At 33.0% G+C, this 20,900-nt stretch overlaps 2 long non-coding RNA genes across 2 annotated transcripts in view; both read left to right on the top strand.

Annotated features, from left to right (window-relative positions):
- The window catches only part of LOC127705266 (uncharacterized), a 161,732-nt gene that overhangs the window by 140,078 nt on the left and 754 nt on the right, over positions 1-20,900 (top strand). Inside the window, exons 4-5 of the long non-coding RNA XR_007983791.1 lie at positions 17,774-17,949; positions 19,124-19,147. This is a non-coding gene — a long non-coding RNA (uncharacterized LOC127705266). The remainder of the gene's footprint in view (positions 1-17,773; positions 17,950-19,123; positions 19,148-20,900) is intronic.
- LOC127705256 (uncharacterized) lies at positions 697-10,260 on the top strand. Its single transcript, XR_007983772.1, has 2 exons — positions 697-1,052; positions 7,794-10,260. It is a non-coding gene; the product is annotated as an uncharacterized LOC127705256 (long non-coding RNA).

The raw sequence follows: 20,900 nt of genomic DNA, 5'->3' as shown, positions 1-20,900 counted from the left end.
ATTAAACTTTGTTTGATTTCAACAAAAATTGAATATATGGGGTTCTTTGATATGCTGAATCTAACCATGTATTTAGATTTTTTATTTGTGGGCCCCGCTATCAAATTGGTTCATATTGAGGTCAAAAGGGTCCAAAATTAAACTTTGTTTTATTTCATCAAAAATTGAATTATTGGGGTTCTTTGATATGCCAAATCTAACCGTGTATTTAGATTTTAAATTTTGGGTCCAATTTTCAAATTGGTCTACATTAAGGTCCAAAGGGTCCAAAATTAAACTTAGTTTGATTTTAACAAAAATTGAATATATGCATGGGGTTCTTTGATATGCTGAATCTAAACATGTATTTAGATTTTTGATTTTGGGCCCATTTTTCAAGTTGGTCCAAATTCCAAATTTAACTTTGTTTGATTTCAACAAAAATTGAATAAATGGGGTTCTTTGATATGCTGAATCTAACCGTGTATTTAGATTTTTTATTTGTGGGCCCTGCTATAAAATTGGTTCATGGGTCCCAAATTAAACTTTGTTTTATTTCATCAAAAATCGAATTATTGGGGTTTTTTGATATGCCAAATCTAACCGTGTATTTAGATTTTTAATTTTGGGTCCTGTTTTTATACGACTGCAAAAAAATTTTGTGGTCGTATATTGGTATGACGTTGGCGTCGTCGTCTTCGTCGTCGTCGTCGGGTGTCCGGCGTCGTCGTCGTCGTCCGGCGTCGTTGTCCGAAGACACATTGGTTTTAGCACTCTAACTTTAGTTTAAGTAAATGGATCTTTTTGAAATTTGACCATAAGGTTAAATACCACAAAAGGAAGGTTGGGATTGATTTTGGGGGTTATGGTACCAACAGTTAAGGAATTAGGGGCCAAAAAGGGGCCAAAAATAAGCATTTCTAGTTTCCAGACAATAACTGTGGAACGGTGTATGGATCTCTCTGAAATTATACTACAAGTTTCCATACCACAAAGGGATGGTTAGGATTTGCTTTGGGGGGTTATGGCTCAAACTGTTTAGGAATTAGGGGCAAAAAAGGGGGAAAAACAAGGTTGTCCTGGTTAATTGACAAATACTTTAGTACAAAACATAATTTAAAGCAGTGTAAGGGAGATAAATCAAATACATCATTGAAATTATCTCCCTTACACTGCTTTTAAATTATGTATAAAGTAATGGTTAATGAACAATAAAGATAATTTAAAACAGTGTAAGGGAGGTAATCCAAATACAACGTTTTGGTTACTTCCCTTACACTGCTTTTAAATTATGTTTAAAGAAATGCATATTTATAAAGGAAGACCAGTAAAAATATCTGCAAATGTTGCATCTTTTTTTTTTACAAAAAAATCCATATGAAAGATTTGACACTATATTTTTAATTCTATTATAAAATAGATTAAGTTAGCACTATGGTAAATTTAAATGGGTAATTATGGTTGCCAACTCCATTGGAAATTTGAATTGAGATTATGACCATATCTTGAGGGAAAGGATTTTTTGGGGGAAAAAAGGGGGGGGGGGATAAAAAGAAATTGTGGGGGTCAATTTTTTCTCATTTCAGATTTCAGAAATTAAAAAAAATTATTCTTCAAATATTATTTTTTTTTCAAATTTCAAATATTGAAAAATTTCAAGAAGAAATCTTTAATTGCACATTATGGCGCATTAGATTTGTAAAATCTTTGATCACATTTATTTATTTGTTATGCTGAATCCAACAGTGTATTTAGATTTTTAATTTTGGGTCCAGTTTTCAAATTGGTCTACATTAAGGTCCAAAGGGTCCAAAATTAAACTTTGTTTGATTTTAGCAAAAATTGAATATATGAGGTTCTTTGATATGCTGAATCTAAACATGTATTTAGATTTTTGATTTTTGGCCCAGTTTTCAAGTTGGTCCAAATTGGGGTCCAAAATAAAACTTCGTTTGATTTCAACAAAAATTGAACATATGGGGTTCCTTGATATGCTGAATCTAACCATGTATTTAGATTTTTTATTTGTGGACCCCGTTATCAAATTGGTTCATATTGAGGTCAAAAGGGTCCAAAATTAAACTTTGTTTGATTTCATCTAAAATTGAATTATTGGGGTTCTTTGATATTCCAAATCTAACCGTGTATTTAGATTTTTAATTTTGGGTCCTGTTTTTTAAATTGGTCTACATTAAGGTCCAAAGGGTCCAAAATTAAACTTAGTTTGATTTTAACAAAAATTGAATTCTTGGGGTTCTTTGATATGCTGAATCTAAACATGTGTTTAGATTTTTGATTATGGGCCCAGTTTTCAAGTTGGTCCAAGATAGGGTCCAGTATTTAAACTTTGTTTGATTTCAACAATAATTGAATATATGGGGTTCTTTGATATGCTGAATCTAAACATGTATTTAGATTTTTGATTATGGGCCCAGTTTTCAAGTTGGTCTAAATTGGGGTCCAAAATTAAACTTTGTTTGATTTCAACAAAAATTGAATATATGAGGTTCTTTGATATGCTGAATCTAACCATGTATTTAGATTTTTTATTTGTACGCCCCGCTATCAAATTGTTTTATATTGAGGTCAAAAGGGTCCAAAATTAAACTTTGTTTGATTTTATCAAAAATTGAATTATTGGGGTTCTTTGATATGCCAAATCGAACCGTGTTTTTAGATTTTTAATTTGGGTCCCGTTTTTTAAATTGGTCTTCATTGAGGTCCAAAGGGTCCAAAATTAAACTTAGTTTGATTTTAACAAAAATTGAATTCTTGGGGTTCTTTGATATGCTGAATCTAAACATGTGTTTAGATTTTTGATTATGGGCCCAGTTTTCAAGTTGGTCCAAGTTGGGGTCCAAAATTAAACTTTTTTGATTTCAACAAAAATTGAATATATGGGGTTCTTTGATATGCTGAATCTAACCATGAATTTAGATTTTTTATTTGTGGGCCCCGCTATCAAATTGGTTCATATTGAGGTCAAAAGGGTCCAAAATTAAACTTTGTTTTATTTCATCAAAAATTGAATTATTGGGGTTCTTTGATATTCCAAATCTAACCGTGTATTTAGATTTTTAGTTTTAAGTCCCGCTTTTTAAATTGGTCTACATTAAGGTCCAAAGGGTCCAAAATTAAACTTAGTTTGATTTTAGCCAAAATTGAATTCTTAGGGTTATTTGATATGCTGAATCTAAACATGTGTTTAGATTTTTGATTATGGGCCCAGTTTTCAAGTTTGTCCAAGTTGGGGTCCAAAATTAAACTTTGTTTGATTTTAACAAAAATTGAATATATGGGGTTCTTTGATATGCTGAATCTAACCATGTATTTTGATTTTGGACATTGGACCATAATAGGTAAATTAAAAAAATTCAAGTTCTTAGACCACATTCTTTCTGTGTCAGAAACCTATGCTGTGTCAAATATTTAATAACAATCCAAATTCAGAGCTGTATCAAGCTTGAATGTTGTGTCCATACTTGCCCCAACTGTTCAGGGTTCGACCTCTGCGGTCGTATCAAGCTGCGCCCCAGCGAAGCATTTTATTTAAATTGGTCTACATTAAGGTCCAAAAGGTCCAAAATTAAACTTAGTTTGATTTTAACAAAAATTGAATTCGTGGGGTTCTTTGATATGCTGAATCTAAACATGTGTTTAGATTTTTGATTATGGGCCCAGTTTTCAAGTTGGTCCAAGTTGGGGTCCAAAATTAAACTTTGTTTGATTTCAACAATAATTGAATATGGGCAATAATTTGGTATTCGGCCTGTGGTTTCTTTTTGTATCTTTTTTTTTAAGTTCTAAAACTTTAACTTTTATTCTGTGGGTTGTGTTGGTGTGAGAATAGTATTAATGGAACAAGTGGGTTTTTCAAGCAAAAATTAATCCATTGTGATTCACCGTTTTCTTGACAGGAAACCAAACAGGAAACAAAACTTTATTTTCTTTATTTTGCACAATTTATTTCAAAAGACATAAATGAACACAATTACTAGTGTTACTTGCTTCATGTTAATATTTAAAATCTATTTTCAATGTTAAATTAAGTTTTTTTTTAAATGCGACAGGAAACCATAAGAAACCGAAAGCACCTTTTTAGTTTTTATTTTATTGGAAAATCAGCATAAACGTTAAAATAATCTGAACAGTAAACTTTTTCTTGATAATGTTACTTATAACTTTGGTTTTTGTCGAGCCTGCGACTTTTGTTGCAGAAAGCTCGACATAGGGATAGCGATCCGGCGGCGGTGGCGGCGGCGGCGGCGGCGGCGGCGTTAGCTAACTTCTTAAAAGCTTTATATTTTAGAAGATGGAAGACCTGGATGCTTCATATTTTGTATATGGATGCCTCATGTTACGAAGTTTCCGTCAGTCACATGTCCAATGTCCTTGACCTCATTTTCATGGTTCAGTGACTACTTGAAAAAAAAGTTCAGATTTTTTGTAATGTTAAATTCTCTCTTATTATAAGTAATAGGATAACTATATTTGGTATGTGCGTACCTTGCAAGGTCCTCATGCCCGTCAGACAGTTTTCACTTGACCTCGACCTCATTTCATGGATCAGTGAACAAGGTTAAGTTTTCAGGGTCAAGTCCATATCTCAGATACTATAAGCAATAGGTCTAGTATATTCGGTGTATGGAAGGACTGTAAGGTGTACATGTCCAACTGGCAGGTGTCATCTGACCTTGACCTCATTTTCATGGTTCAGTGGTTATAGTTAAGTTTTTGTGTTTTGGTCTGTTTTTCTTATACTGTATGCAATAGGTCTACTATATTTGGTGTATGGAATGATTGTAAGGTGTACATGTCTAGCTGGCAGGTGTCATCTGACCTTGACCTCATTTTCATGGTTCAGTGGTCAAAGTTAAGTTTTTGAGTTTTGGTCTTTCTTTTTAATACTGCATGCAATAGGTCAGCTATATTTGGTGTATGGAATGATTGTAAGGTGTACATGTCTAGCTGGCAGGTGTCATCTTACCTTGACCTCATTTTCATGGTTCAGTGGTCAAAGTTAAGTTTTTGAGTTTTGGTCTTTTTTTCTAATACTATATGCAATAGTTCAACTATATTTGGTGTATGGAAATATTTTATGATCTATATGTCAGTTATGCAGGTTTTATTTGACCTTGACCTCATTTTCAAGGTTCATTGCTCAGTGTTAAGTTTTTGTGTTTTCGTCTGTTTTTCTTAAACTATAAGCAATAGGTCAACTATATTTGTTGTATGGAAGAATTGTTAGCTGTACATGCCTGCCTAGCATGGTTCATCTGACCTTGACCTCATTTTCATGATTCATTGGTCAATGTTTAGTTTACTTGGTTAATGTTAAGTTTATGTGACAGTTGTAATAAAGCTTTATATTTAGGACTATCAACATAATATCAATGATTAGTAAAGAAGGCGAGACATTTCAGCGTGTGCACTCTTGTTAAATTTAGGACTGTTGATAATTTTTTTCCAATAGACAATAAAAACTATGAGAATATAGAAACTTGGGTGTCACTAAAATAAATAATTTTTTGGGCGCCAACTGATTTTGACTACCAATGTATTTTCTCTTGCTTTTTGTTATAAATCTTATACACTTTTATATGTAGCACATGTGCCTACTAACCCTTAGAAACCCAATGCAGTGTGCTAGCTAGCTCTGTAACACAATTGCATTGTTTACACTTTGTGCTTATGCGTCACTAACCAGAAAATTCAAGCACTGTATAAACTGGGAGATCTAGCTAGTGCTATTTATCTTATATAATGTATTTTTCTATAAAGGGCTGTTCCAGAACTGAATGTATGGGGGTGTTGGGAGGCACTTTCTCAGCTCTCACTTTTGGTTCAATTGGAAAGATGCAGGACATTTTAAATTTCTAAATTTTATTGAACACAAAACAAAAAGCGTGATCCAATAAACAAATTAATGTTTGGAACATCCAATATGTTAGTGATAAAAATAAAATTGAGAATGGAAATGATGAATATGTCAAAGAGACAACAACTCGACCAAAGAGCAGACAAAAGCCGAAGTCCACCAATGTGTCTTCAATGCAGCGAGAAAATCCCGCACCCGGAGGTGGTCCTCAGCTGGCCCCAAAATAAAATTGTGTGCTAGTTCAGTGAAAATGGATGTCACACTAAACTCCAAAACATACATGACATATAAATGAACTAAAATTAAAAAACATACAAGACTAACAAAAGCCAGAGGCTCCTGACTTGGGACAGGCGCAAAAATGCAGCGGGGTTAAACATGTTTTGTGAGATCTCAACCCTCCCCCTATACCTCAAGTCAATGTAGAAAAAAGAAACTCATAGCAATACGCACAGTAAAACTCAGTTTAAAAGAAGTCCGAGTCCGATGTCAGAATAGGTAACAAAAGAAACTAAGCAAAATGACAATGACAGTCAGAGCTCAGACATAAACAAGTCGATTTTTGTTTTTGACTTACATAAGTCAAAAAATGTATTTATTATAAAAATGTACTTTCATTTTCAGACTTATTTAAGTCAGAAAATGACAGACTTGTTTAGGTCTATTTATGTTTATGAAAAGACTTAATTTTAATTAGTGGCCAAAGTGCACCACCTATGACATCATAAACCTGTGTGAGAGTTCGCAATGACCTGAGCTATCTATATTTCATTATCTAATTGAACATTTTTACTTAACATAGATTATTTTTCTCATTTTGTGTGATTACAGATGGTTGCATTGTAAAGTAAATAAACATTATCTCAGATTTTTTAGACTCTCATGCATATTTTTCCTTAGAAGACAAAGCATTGTCTTTCAATGTTGTCATAATTTCATGTAGATGCATGACCTTTTTATAAATATGCATGGGTCTTGAAGTTGGCCAATTTTGGTAACTTATTGACTTGTAGGAGTCAATATTTGCAACTCTTTAATTTAGGTCAAATATTTCTTGCTTAACACTAATTGACTTATTGAAGTCATAATTTGTCTTAAATTAAAAGGAGACAAATCTTGAAACCTTCAAATTTAGACCTCTATGAGTCAAAAGCAGATTTAGACTTATTTATGTCTGAGCTCTGACTGAATGATACATAAATGAACAAAGGACTACTAGCAGTTACTGACATGCTTGCTCCAAAGTTGGCAAACCTCAATTAAACTGATTGAAAGATTAGGTCTTCATCATATGAAAATCAAGTACAATCCCTCCCGTTAGGGGTTTATTATCATACCATCATAAAATATATGAGAAGAACATAACCTGTATCATGCCAACAACTGGTTAGAATAAATGTGCAAAGACCCTATAATTGAATCAATTTTAATACCAAAATATGCCATCCTTAATGATTTTGATGTCCATTTTATTCACAGTATAAGTAGTATCTTGTAACGTCCACCCTGTTCCTTGCTTTTTATACGACCGCAAAAAAATTTTGTGGTCGTATATTGGTATGACGTTGGCGTCGTCGTCGTCGTCGTCGTCGTCGTCGTCCGGCGTCGTCGTCCGAATACATATTGGTTTTCGCACTCTAACTTTAGTTTAAGTGAATGGATCTTTTTGAAATTTGACCATAAGGTTAAATACCACAAAAGGAAGGTTGGGATTGATTTTGGGGGTTATGGTACCAACAGTTAAGGAATTAGGGGCCAAAAAGGGGCCAAAAATGAGCATTTTCTAGTTTCCAGACAATAACTGTGGAACAGTGTATGGATCTCTCTGAAATTATACTACAAGTTTCCATACCACAAAGGGATGGTTAGGATTTGCTTTGGGGGGTTATGGCTCAAACCGTTTAGGAATTAGGGGCAAAAAAGGGGGAAAAACAAGGTTGTCCTGGTTAATGGACAAATACTTTAGTACAAAACATAATTTAAAGCAGTGTAAGGGAGATAAATCAAATACATCATTGAAATTATCTCCCTTACACTGCTTTTAAATTATGTATAAAGTAATGGTTAATGAACAATAAAGATAATCTAAAACAGTGTAAGGGAGGTAATCCAAATACAACGTTTTGGTTACTTCCCTTACACTGCTTTTAAATTATGTTTAAAGAAATGCATATTTATAAAGGAAGACCATTAAAAGTATCTGCAAATGTTTTCATCTTTTTTTTTTACAAAAAAATCCATATGAAAGATTTGACACTATATTTTTATTAATTCTATTATAAAATAGATTAAGTTAGCACTATGGTAAATTTAAATGGGTAATTATGGTTGCCAACTCCATTGGAAATTTGAATTGAGATTATGACCATATCTTGAGGGAAAGAATTTTTTTTGGGGAAAAAGGGGGGGGGATAAAAAGAAATTGTGGGGGGCCAATTTTTTCTCATTTCAGATTTCAGAAATTAAAAAGAATTATTCTTCAAATATTATTTTTTTTTCAAATTTCAAATATTGAAAAATTTCAAGAAGTAATCTTTAATTGCACAGTATGGCGCATTAGATTTGTAAAATCTTTGATCACATTTATTTATTTGTTATGCCGAATCTAACAGTGTATTTAGATTTTTAATTTTGGGTCCAGTTTTCAAATTGGTCTACATTAATGTCCAAAGGGTCCAAAATTAAACTTTGTTTGATTTTAGCAAAAATTGAATATATGAGGTTCTTTGATATGCTGAATCTAAACATGTATTTAGATTTTTGATTTTTGGCCCAGTTTTCAAGTTGGTCCAAATTGGGGTCCAAAATTAAACTTTGTTTGATTTCAACAAAAATTGAATATATGGGGTTCTTTGATATGCTGAATCTAACCATGTATTTAGATTTTTTATTTGTGGACCCCGTTATCTAATTGGTTCATATTGAGGTCAAAAGGGTCCAAAATTAAACTTTGTTTGATTTCATCTAAAATTGAATTATTGGGGTTCTTTGATATTCCAAATCTAACCGTGTATTTAGGTTTTTAATTTTGGGTCCTGTTTTTTAAATTGGTCTACATTGAGGTCCAAAGGGTCCAAAATTAAACTTAGTTTGATTTTAACAAAAATTGAATTCTTGGGGTTCTTTGATTTGCTGAATCTAAACATGTGTTTAGATTTTTGATTATGGGCCCAGTTTTCAAGTTGGTCCAAGATAGGGTCCAGTATTTAAACTTTGTTTGATTTCAACAAAAATTGAATATATGGGGTTCTTTGATATGCTGAATCTAAACATGTATTTAGATTTTTGATTATGGGCCCAGTTTTCAAGTTGGTCCAAATTGGGGTCCAAAATTAAACTTTGTTTGATTTCAACAAAAATTGAATATATGAGGTTCTTTGATATGCTGAATCTAACCATGTATTTAGATTTTTTATTTGTAGGCCCCGCTATCAAATTGGTTCATATTGAGGTCAAAAGGGTCCAAAATTAAACTTTGTTTGATTTCATCGAAAATTGAATTATTGGGGTTCTTTGATATGCCAAATCTAACCGTGTTTTTAGATTTTTAATTTGGGTCCCGTTTTTTAAATTGGTCTTCATTGAGGTCCAAAGGGTCCAAAATTAAACTTAGTTTGATTTTAACAAAAATTGAATTCTTGGGGTTCTTTGATATGCTGAATCTAAACATGTGTTTAGATTTTTGATTATGGGCCCAGTTTTCAAGTTGGTCCAAGTTGGGGTCCAAAATTAAACTTTTTTTGATTTCAACAAAAATTGAATATATGGGGTTCTTTGATATGCTGAATCTAACCATGAATTTAGAATTTTTATTTGTGGGCCCCGCTATCAAATTGGTTCATATTGAGGTCAAAAGGGTCCAAAATTAAACTTTGTTTGATTTCATCAAAAATTGAATTATTGGGGTTCTTTGATATTCCAAATCTAACCGTGTATTTAGATTTTTAATTTTAAGTCCCGTTTTTTAAATTGGTCTACATTAAGGTCCAAAGGGTCCAAAATTAAACTTAGTTTGATTTTAGCAAAAATTGAATTCTTGGGGTTCTTTGATATGCTGAATCTAAACATGTGTTTAGATTTTAGATTATGGGCCAAGTTTTCAAGTTTGTCCAAGTTGGGGTCCAAAAATTGAATATTTGGGGTTCTTTGATATGCTGAATCTAACCATGTATTTTGATTTTGGACATTGGACCATAATAGGTAAATTAAAAAAATTCAAGTTCTTAGACCACATTCTTTCTGTGTCAGAAACCTATGCTGTGTCAAATATTTAATAACAATCCAAATTCAGAGCTGTATCAAGCTTGAATGTTGTGTCCATACTTGCCCCAACTGTTCAGGGTTCGACCTCTGCGGTCGTATCAAGCTGCGCCCCAGCGAAGCATTTTATTGTAAAATTGCATGTTTTTATATAGATTAGACTGTTGGTTTTCCTGTTTGAATGGTTTAACACTAGTAATTTTTGGGGCCCTTTATAGCTTGCTGTTCGGTGTGAGCCAAGGCTCCGTGTTGAAGACCGTACTTTGACCTATATTGGTTTACTTTAATAAATTTTGACTTGGATGGAGAGTTCTCTCATTGGCACTCATACCACATCTTCTTATATCCAATAAAAGTTTGAATTGTTTTACATTTGTGTTTTCAGGACCTTTTATAGCTGACTATGTGGTATGGGCTTTGCTCATTGTTGATTAGGCCGTACGGTGACCTATAGCTCAGCTGTAAATTTCTGTGTCATTTGGTCTCTTGTGGAGAGTTGTCTAATTGGCAATCATACCACATCTTCTTTTTTTATATAGACAAGATTCCATATACAAAACATTATTTTACGGGTTTATAGAAATTCAATGAAATCCTATAATTGTTCACACCCATTCATTACAACTGCTGGAAAATTACAATTAAGTACCATGGATTACAGAAATATAACCAAAAAACTGATATACCAAAATGAATAGCCCGGTTTATTTCACTCAATTTCTTTCCAAAATTTGTGACCACAAATATATAAATCTGATTAAAAAAAATTCTGGTAAGTTGTTATTGGGCTCGTTTCTCTAAAGGTCACAAGTTTGATTGTAACTTCTTATCATTCAATACAAATTATGACCGATCTTCAAAGTCACAAGTCCTTAGATTAAACAGAACCCTAGTTCCTTTCAGCAAGGGCAACTGTAAAAAGCTTATTTTACATGTCAACATTAAAGTGACATGTTATTTCATGCAATGTTTTATCATGGCAAATTTGATATAGGTGAACATATTTTCAAAGCAAAATGTTACTTTTAAGTTGAAAAGAAAAGTGTTTTGATATATTGGCCATGCAGGCAGTGAACCGGCACTATTTACCTGAAGGGAAATAACACTTTTGAAAAGCTATGAAATTGTGACACATACAACTGAACTGGATACAACATTGGCGGTTTCCATGTATTGATTTACTACTGGCATACTTATGCATTTAGATTTGCATCTCTGGTTAAAATCTGTCTTAAATGTAATAGTATTACTATAAAACTCCTAAATATGTGTTTGTTTTGAAAAAAAATAGTGCAATTTATTCAGAAATTTCCACGTTTTCTTAATTGAAACAGGATACCATAATCGTTGTATCTTGATGTTTTAGCTAAAAAAAATGTAATTATTGGTTTTGAAATTCCAGTTTTATACAATTAATTCCAAAGTCAAATTCCTATTAATCCAGTAAAGTAAAAAACTTTTAACTTGGAACTAAAATCTTATAGTAGGCATCATGTGAAATTTGTGACCTGTACACCATGTACATGGTTTCCACATGTTAACCTTCTTTAGTGGGCTAAAATCAATAAAGTACTTCCTTTTAAGTCATGCATGTTTAAACTTCACTTCTCCTTTGACAATATTATTGCATTTTTGAAAAGTGTTTGCTGAATATTATTAAAATTAAAAAAAAATAAATTGTGACAAAGATACCAACTGTACATTCCAAGTGTAACGGTATATCAACATGTATTTTTTTTAAAATTATCTTCATTTACCTAAAATATCAAGTACAATTTACTGCTAAAGCAAAATCAATTCAAAGAGCATCGGCAGAATGATAAGAGACGTAATGTTGAATGAATTCTCCAAGGAATCTTTTCATCGTTATCCGGAAACAAAGTGTGTTGTAACGTCCCTCGAATAAGAAATCGATTTTGTTAAGTCATTGGGCATTTATTTTCACTCAAGATAGTATGTAACATTATGCACGTAGGAAAAATAATAGACCCCCGTCGCGATCTCTTTGAAAATTGTATTTTCCTTTTTTAAACAATATGAAAACAGTCTGCAGAATGTGCTTGCTACTATCCCGTTGGAAACGAAAACGATGTTTAGACCTAATATTTCATATACCAGGCCATAAGCGCTTAATCACATATTCGCCACATGTTTCACGTATGACCGGAAATGATTTGGACTGAACGACAAAAAAAATTTTAATAAATAAAAAGTAAATAACTGGACTTCTGTTTCGTGTGAAATGTAACGCATAACGATAACGTCATTTTCTAACTTTATTATTACGAAGAACAAAACTAGAATGTAAATAATCACTGATTTACCTGTTTGAACATCTCGTGAGAGTTCATATTTGCATATTGTTATGAAGAATTCATTTACAATAAAGCAGACTACACCATCTAAAATTTGCGTTACGAAATCGGAAACCAAAGTAACTCTACTTTTCTTACACCTGCTACAAAAATAGTTATAGTTCTCTGCAATTTCTTCTGACTATTCTTTTTGAGCGATGTTCTTTATTATTTGAAAGCAAAAGTTACGATTTTGCAGGCGACGATTATCTTTAAATCGGGCAGTGTTACGCACTTCGGAAGCGAAAATAACGCTAAGAAACAACATACAAAAGTGGCCGAATAATCTTAAATATTTGTTTATTTCAAGTTCTCTCTAGGGGAGATTAGAAAGCACCTATATTTTAATAGAAATAATAGCATTTGATGGTGGAGCAACAACTGCTCTCAACAAAATACAATATTTTATCACTTTTCTATCGTTATCGGAAACGGTCCCAATACCAAATTATTGCCCATATATGGGGTTCTATGATATGCTGAATCTAACCATGTATTTTGATTTTTTGGCCCCGTTATCAAATTGGTCCACATTGAGGTCAAAAGGGTCCAAAATTAAACTTTGTTTGATTTCATCAAAAATTGAATTCTTTGGATTCTTTGATATGCTGAGTCTAACCATGTATTTAGATTTTGGATATTGGACCATAATAGGTAAATTAAAAAAATTTAAGTTCTTAGACCACATTCATTCTGTGTCAGAAACCTATGCTGTGTCAAATATTTAATCACAATCCAAATTCAGAGCTGTATCAAACTTGAATGTTGTGTCCATACTTGCCCCAACTGTTCATGGTTCGACCTCTGCGGTCGTATCAAGTTGCGCCCAGAGGAGCATTTTATTGTATCTTCCAGACATAACTTGTGTGTTAGTGTATGGATCTCTCTGACATTGTACCACAAGGTTCCATATCACAAAGGGAATGCTGGGATTAATTTTGGGGGTACAATGTAATTGCCTCAAAATTTTAGGAATTAGGGGCCAAAAAAAGGGGCAAAAAACAAGCATTTTTCTAGTTTCATGACAATAATTTGTGTGTAAGTGTATGGATCTTTCTGAAATTATACTACAAGGTTCCATATCACAAAGGAAAAGCTGGAATTGAGTTTGGGGGTAATTGCCCAAAACGTTTAGGAATAAGGGGTGTAAAAGGGGCCAAAAATAAGCATTTTTCTAGTTTCCAGACAATAACTTGTGTTCAAGGGTATGGATCTCTCTGAAATTGTACTGCAAGGTACCATACCACAAAGGAAAGGCTGGGATTGATTTTGGGGGTAATTGCCTCAAAATTTTAGGAATTAGTGGCCAAAAAGGGGGAAAAAACAAGCATTTTTCTAGTTTCAGGACAATAACTTGTGTGTAAGTGTATGGATCTTTATGAAATTGTACTACAAGGTTCCATATCAGGCCAAAAAAAAATATATGTCTGTTTAAGGTTACATCCATTAAAAAAATAGGGTAAGTAGGTAGGTATTTCCATTTTATTTTTTTTTTTCATTTTTTTTTTTGGCGAGATGTGTGATGTTGTTACATGTTGTTTTAACTAATATTAAGTGACTATATTAACTTTTTACTGTCATATAAACTTAAAATAAATTGTTTTGTCCTTTCTAATATATAGGTTTATTAATGTACATGTATGCAGAAATATATTCATTATGCTGTACTGGTGTATGAACAATAAATATATAAAACAAGAAGACCCATCAGAAACGAGGAAAGATGACAAAACCTGCACTTATACATATGAACATACTGGTTCAAGTTTTGGGGGTTGTACCAACTACTTGTATTAAAAAATGTTTCTTTCACTTTTGCAAATTTGATGCATTAAACTTTTAATAAATTAAATTCTTTTATACCATAATAAATAACCTTCCCAGGAACATTGCTGACAAGTTTGGTGCTGTGTGTTTTTTTGACATGAGGAGTAGACACCCCTGCAGATCATACATGTTATTAAATGTGTGGTATTTACATTTATTTATGAGAGGTTAGTCTGAAATTATCTATCTGTCAGTACTTGGCTAACCTCTACAAGTACTGACACTTACCTGCAGAATTAATAAATAGAAAAAAAACATGCGTGTTTTAACAGGTTCAATTCCTGGTTTGAAATATATTTGCAGGGATAGGTGTCAAAAGGGTGATGTCAGATGACTTTTGTTATTTAAAAAAAGTTGGGTATGCTCGTCCTCCAGCCATCATAACTTGAAAAACATTTATTGCAATGTTGGTAGCATTGTCTGCTGCTGTTTGGACAATAGAAACCAAATTATTGTTGATTTCCTTCTCTCATAAAATATCTATACATTTAACATTGAATTTATCTACAACATCTCCAACAGTTAAGTTCCCGTTAACAATATAACCGTCACCTTGTTGAATTTCAGTTTTCCAAGTCACCGTTACTTTGTATGTTTTTGCAGGTTGTTTACTATGGTACAGATCAAACACATCGGTACCAATTATCAATTTGTTTGGTAACTTTGTCAAAAAAAATTTTGTAAGCATGTGGTCACATTTTTTTAACTTTAATGTGACCACGCTTGCTGCCTCAGCCTATTGGGGCCATGCAAGTTGCCATTGAGATCTAGATCGTAAAAACGCTTGAATTTCGAGTCCGTGATTTTAAGATTAAAGCGCTCAGATGATCACGCACCTACTTTCACTTTTGTTTTAAACTGAAAGTAGGTGTTTCCTGCTTTGTACTTTCACTTTCGATTTCATTTTTGAATAAAATGACATAGGGTCGGTCGGGTAACCGTAAACAGACATATATTTTTTTTTGGCCTCACAAAGGGAAAGCTGGGTTTGAGTTTGGGGGTAATTGCCCTAAACATTTAGGAATTTGGGGCCAAAAAGGGGCCTAAAAACAAGCATTTTTATACGACCTCAAAAAAATTTTGCGATAGTATATTGGTATGAAGTTGGCGTCGTCGTCGTTGTTGTCGTCGTCGTCGTCCGAAGACACATTGGTTTTCGCACAATAACTTTAGTTTAAGTGAATGGATCTCTATGAAATTTTACCATAAGGTTTAATACCACAAAAGGAAGGTTGGGATTGATTTTGGGGGTTATGGTACCAACAGTTAAGGAATTAAAGGCCAAAAAGGGGCAAAAAATAAGCATTTTTGTAACTTCCAGACATAACTTGTGTGTTAGTGTATGGATCTCTCTTACATTGTACCACAAGGTTCTATATCACAAAGGGAATGCTGGGATTGATTTTGGGGGTAATTGCCTCCAAATTTTAGGAATTAAGGGGCCAAAAAGGGGCAAAAAAACAAGCATATTTCTAGTTTCATGACAATAACTTGTGTGTAAGTGTATGAATCTTTATGAAATTGTACTACAAGGTTCAATATCACAAAGGGAAAGCTGGAATTGAGTTTGGAGGTAATTGCCCTAACTGTTTAGGAATTTGGGGCCAAAAAGGGGCCAAAAAACAAGCATTTTTCTAGTTTCCAGACAATGACTTGTGTTCAAGTGTATGGATCTTTCTGATATTGTTCTACAAGGTACCATACCACAAAGAGAAGGCTGGGATTGATTTTGGGGGTAATTGCCTCAAAATTTTAGGAATTAGGGGCAAAAAAGGGGAAAAAAACAAGCATTTTTCTAGTTTCAGGACAATAACTTGTGTGTAAGTGTATGGATCTTTATGAAATTGTAATACAAGGTTCCATATCACAAAGGGCAAGCTGGGTTTGAGTTTAGGGGTAATTGCCCTAAATGTTTAGGAATTTGGGGCCAAAAAGGGGCCAAAAAACAAGCATTTTTCTAGTTTCCAGACAATGACTTGTGTTCAAGTCAGGGGTGTGGAAATGCTATGCCCGACTCGCCCGACTCGTACATTTGAACACCCAGACAAGTAACTTTTTTTTTCTGGGTTGCCCGTGGACAAGTAAAAAAAATTATACTATCATTACTTGACAAAGTTCAATTCAAACAAAAAAATTGAATTATTTTCAAAACTTCTAAAGATTTTTAATTTAATGTAAAATAACCTTATGATCAGCGAATAAAAAACACATATTTATGTCAAAACATGAAACTTCATGATGATAAAAATATTAAATAAAACCGGAAACAGATCGATTACCAAAATAAAAAAAAAAAAGTATGCGAACCCGGGTCAGTTAATCATTGCGTTGTCTTTGTCCATTGACTCGGGATCGTCGATTAGGTTTTATCCATGATTCCCCTTGCTCTCTATGGAAGAAAATAAGGAAAATAAATTGAATTTTTGTATAATTTGTAGACAACATCCAACCCATGCCAATCAAAAGTGAACCTTATTTGATGGCAAAGTGGTAGATAGAAGGAACACCTTAATTGCCCATCAACTATCAGCAAAACACCAAGCGTGTCAGTTGAGAGAATCAAATAGTTTTCAATGGTTAATCTATTATTTAGTTTTCATTTATTCACTCTAAGTCTCACTGTGTCCTCAAAATTTAGTATATGTACCTACTGGCTAGAATTTTTAAATGAATACTGCTTCAAAATTGTCCTCTAGATGTCATTTCATTTGGTTGGTTTGCTGTTGGGTTTATGTCCAATTGATGTCAACCCATTACCTCCTTTTATTTGTACACTAACAAAATAACTTTCATTGATATTGTGATTCAAATCAGTGCTAAGAATCATACAAACTAACAGTAAAATACCTCAATATTTATTGGGACTTTCAGGGCAAGTAACTTTTTTTTCTGGACAAGTAAAATTTACAGTTTTACTTGCCCAGGGACAAGTGCTCAAAACAAATATTTCCACACCCCTGGTTCAAGTGTTTGGATCTCTCTGAAATTGTACTGAAAGGTACCATACCACACAGGGAAGGCTGGGATTGAGTTGGGGGTTATGAATCATAAGGGGGTTCAAAAAATTTTCCCACATTCATTCTGTGTCAGAAACCTATGCTGTGTCAAATTTTTAATCACAATCCAAATTTAGTGCTGTATCAAACTTGAATGTTGTGTCCATACTTGCCCCAACTGTTCAGGGTTCAACCTCTGCAGTCGTATCAAACTGCGCCCAGCGGAGCATTTTATTTAACATGCAAAAATATGAAAGTCTGTCGGGTGAAATAAACTACCGATGGGAAGGTCCGAACCCATAAATGGAAGGTCACAGACCTATAACCACTGCCTATTTGAACCCCGGAAAAGCCTTACTACTGCCCTTAGTATTTCAAAAATTCAAAGTTTTATAAACAGTTAATTTATAATTATGACCATATCAACATGATCAATGACAATTTATATGTTTAACAATTATATAAATCTTTATTTGCAGATTCTTATCATTCTAATTGACTGTTGGCAGAAGGGGTGTGTTATATAAAGTGGCATTAAGGCCATGAAGACATACTGTACAATAACATGCTGAGGTTCCTATAAGAGTTTGACGAAGGGCCACGTGTAATCCCTTATTGACAGTTGCAGAACTTTGACCAACAGATTTCATTTTGGGTATTTAACATGTTTAATCATATTGATAATCAGACATGGACTTTACTTAAACAAGTTTCTTTCAAAACAACATTAAGGCAAAGTGTACTCAATAAACTACTCCTCAGAATTTGTTTTAATTATCACAAATTTGGACTCTGCAGTTTGCTTGTAAAAATACACCAGAAAATAAAATAAAAAAAGGGGTTAACCGTTTTCTTTTTTGAAACATGAGATGTTGAAAATAATATAATATGCCAAAAATAAATAGATTATATATAAGGGAAACTCGAGTCGTGAAATTTGGCAAGAATTTTTACATGATCAAGTTATTCTATTTCATTAATCCACAGAATTTTTTGTATGTATATATATGATTCAAAATTGAACAACAAATGGATTGATGTAAAGGAAGTCCTTAGCAACCGTGATTGTTTTCAAGCTATATCCTGTGGAATTTAACCTTTAGTGGCGACATTATTGATGTGTACATTGACGTCACCTTGCACAATTTATACGCTATACAATGTATAGATATAAGTAAATCTTATAAACTATTGTGCCTTGCCGCATGAAGAGCGCGAGTGTGTAACAGCAATTTTGCTATTAATTACTAATGCTTATTTAAAAGCATATACTGTTCAATGGATTAGAAAATTAGCTGACTTAAATTTTTAATGAATACTTTTGCTGCCCAAAAAATGCAAATTGGAATAATAAATGTACTGCAAGTGATAAAAAAGAAAGTTACTGTCGGCTTCCAATAGTCAATTTCAATCGCCATTTTACTTTCATCTTTATTTCACAAAATTTCCTGTCTCGATTGCTTGTTCTATTCTTTAGATACTTAACAAAGCACAATATAATCATGATAATGGTAATTGCAGTAACAAAAGCAAATATTTACTGAAGCATTATTTGTTCCACATGCACAGCTGAAAAATTGCATATTATTTTGAATGTGTTTTTTACTGTAATGAGGTCAAATGTAGAACCCCCTTTTAACAAACTATAACAAAATACAACTGATCAAACTTTCATTAATTTTCATGATTATGCTGATGATTTATCAAAAAAAAAAATCTTATTTTATGTTTTTTTTGTTTCTTGTAGTTAATGCCCCTTAAAAATATTCCACATCAAATTACAACTCCTGTATACAAACATGTTAAAATGTTTTCTTTTTCTTTTGCAGGATATAATGGCAAGTTGGGATGAGGTAAGATTTTCTTTTTAAAGTCAAAGGTCATGTGACCTATGTTGTTTATAAACTGTACAGAAAGATACAGGCGTGTAGTTTTCACACAGTCAGTCAGAGGGAGAATAGGAGAAATCAAAATGACTACAATGAAAAGAATTTCAATATACAAAATTCCAGGAGACAAAAAAAAAGAAACGTAAGATATCATAGGACTGCAGAGCTCCAGATAAGCTGCGTATTTGCGTGATCACGCAATAAAAACAACTGAAAACCCAATGCAATTGACGATTGCAGCGTTCAAAAACCAATTCATGCAAAAGAAAACCCAATTATATGTCAAAACTATGTGTTATCAACCCTTCTAGTCGTTATCATGTGCGTTATTTACCCTTATTTATAAATTATCGTTGCGTAAATCTATTTTTGTAATATTTATAATTGGAAATCTCCTTTTGTTCTAAAAATAGAGAGTTCCGTCAAATAGTTGACCTGGGTCCCTGTTGGAATTGTCCTTTACTCAAGAAGTTAAATGTGCTGACACATGGCTGATGTAAAAAGATTTCGATCTTCTCTGCGTTTATCCAATTGGAGTAAAGATCATAATTATATTCGTATTGCTCGGGATTTATCATGACACATAGCAATAACAATGAATGATTTTAAACAAAAGCAAATTTCCAGTAAAAATATTGAATAGACGCATGTTTTCAGCTTCTTTTTGATAGCTGAGGGATAATCATGATAATAATAAATCTCAGCTAGTGTTATCAAGAAGAGTTCCACGGACTAGCAGGTTCATGCGCGACCAGACAGAAAACCATGCGTCCAGGGCTAGTATACGTGCCTTAATGAGAACATTACTAGTACGACAAACATGGGTTTTGTCTCCATATGACTAATCAGTGGTGCAAGAATTAAATCAGTTGGAACAGTGAAAGGCCAAATCAATTACAATGTATGTCCTTGAAAACCTAACATAATAAGGGACAACTAAATTGACCAGATTTATGTAAATAAAATTAAACCAGAGACATATATGTGTTAAACATTCAAATATTATTTTAGATTTAAAAGAGTTTTTTTTTCCATTTCTGTTGATGAGTAAACACACATATTCGTTTTGCATAAATGTAGCTGGCCACTTTCTTTATTTTTTATCTTATAATGACTTATTGCCAATAAGACTACCATGTTAAGATAGTTATGATATTGGCAAGTGTAGTACAACATTGTCATTTATTTATTTGATTTTGCAGGATCATTTGAAATTGAATGTGGTCTCAGTCATTGAACCACCCCATGGTCATATTCTTAACCTGGTCGATCTAGTCAAGGTTTTAAGGTGTATCTTAATTCAACTGGGAACTGTTAATTATTTTTACAAAAAAGTAGGTCTGCGAACAGTTGATAGGACTGGCAAACCTACAGGATCCAATGTTCACAAGTACTACATAAAAATCTAACAACTGAGCCACACCTACCCCAATAGTCATGATAGTGGCAAATAAACCAAAGGGTGATCGTATGTGCTCTAGAAAGGTAATTACAATAGTTTCTGTCCCACTAGTGACACCAGTTTATATAAGTTGAGAGAAAAGAAAAAAAAAAACTGGCAGAACGGTTGAAACAAACCGGACACAAATTAAACGGAACAATTGCTCGTCACGGTATAAACCAGATAAAACAGCGATCAAATATATAATGAAAGAAATATTTAAGATGGATGAACATCTCTGTTTGATATAATTGTATTATAACACGTCTAAATTCA

Source organism: Mytilus californianus, unplaced genomic scaffold (genome assembly GCF_021869535.1).
Source record: "Mytilus californianus isolate M0D057914Y unplaced genomic scaffold, xbMytCali1.0.p SCAF_6, whole genome shotgun sequence".
Classification (NCBI taxonomy): domain Eukaryota; kingdom Metazoa; phylum Mollusca; class Bivalvia; order Mytilida; family Mytilidae; genus Mytilus; species Mytilus californianus.
This window is presented reverse-complemented; position numbering and strand designations above follow the sequence as displayed.